This window comes from Penaeus monodon, chromosome 25 (assembly GCF_015228065.2).
Source record: "Penaeus monodon isolate SGIC_2016 chromosome 25, NSTDA_Pmon_1, whole genome shotgun sequence".
NCBI lineage: Eukaryota > Metazoa > Arthropoda > Malacostraca > Decapoda > Penaeidae > Penaeus > Penaeus monodon.
In genome coordinates, this window is record NC_051410.1 from 19,183,950 (window position 1) to 19,184,881 (window position 932).

Here is a 932-nt window from a genome sequence, read left to right on the forward strand (position 1 = left end):
GTAATGTACCTTGGTTTTAACTAATTTTCAAGTAACGGTGTATCGGTATAGCCTTAAACAATTTTGCATGGTAACACGTGCAGGTATGATAAACGTACTAAATATAAAAGAGTTGGAATATCATGTAGGAATTTATTTTATGTTACGTAATTATGTGATGAAATACAGTCGTCAAAATGGAGATGTCTCGCTGGACCGAGTCTTTCGTACAAATTATAGCAACTGCAATTCAACCATTGCTGCGCTTTAGGTTGCGCCGATTTTGAGAATTTTATTTTCATCTGGCCTTTTATAGCTGTTTTAAATAAGTGACGATGCCGTATATATTTGAATTATGTATATTTTTAAAGTTAATCCGTTAACATTGACTTTATTAGACGTCATCAAAATATTTCATTGAGTTTGCAGAAAATAATGATCAACGAAATGGAAAGACAGACCTATATTCTTGTTTATTAATTCAAAAAAAATAAATCCTTACTAATGCATTTATTTGATTCTTCGAATACGATCCATGATTATTTTTTTATCTCTCTGTTATCAATGTTTCCAATGCCTCTCAAATATTGTTCAGCACTACAGGCCTGAAAATCTCACACAATGAGATCATAATAACTAAGATTTAATTATTTTTATTGCACTATCTTGGTGTCAATTTTGGGCTAATTATTCTATAATTCCAGCGCTTTTATTTCGTGACGTCAGTACAGGTTCAGCCCCTTTCTATGGTAAAGATCTGTTGTATATCCGAATAAAATCGTATATGTAACATCAGATAATCAGTGTCCGTGACTGACACAAATATCCATATTTGTTTTAGAGTTAACCTCTTTCAGAAAAAATACAGTACCTTTACTTACCTTTTGAAAAGATGTCATCTTATTGGTTTGTATAATACATTCAAAAGAATGTATTATACAAACCAAAAAAGT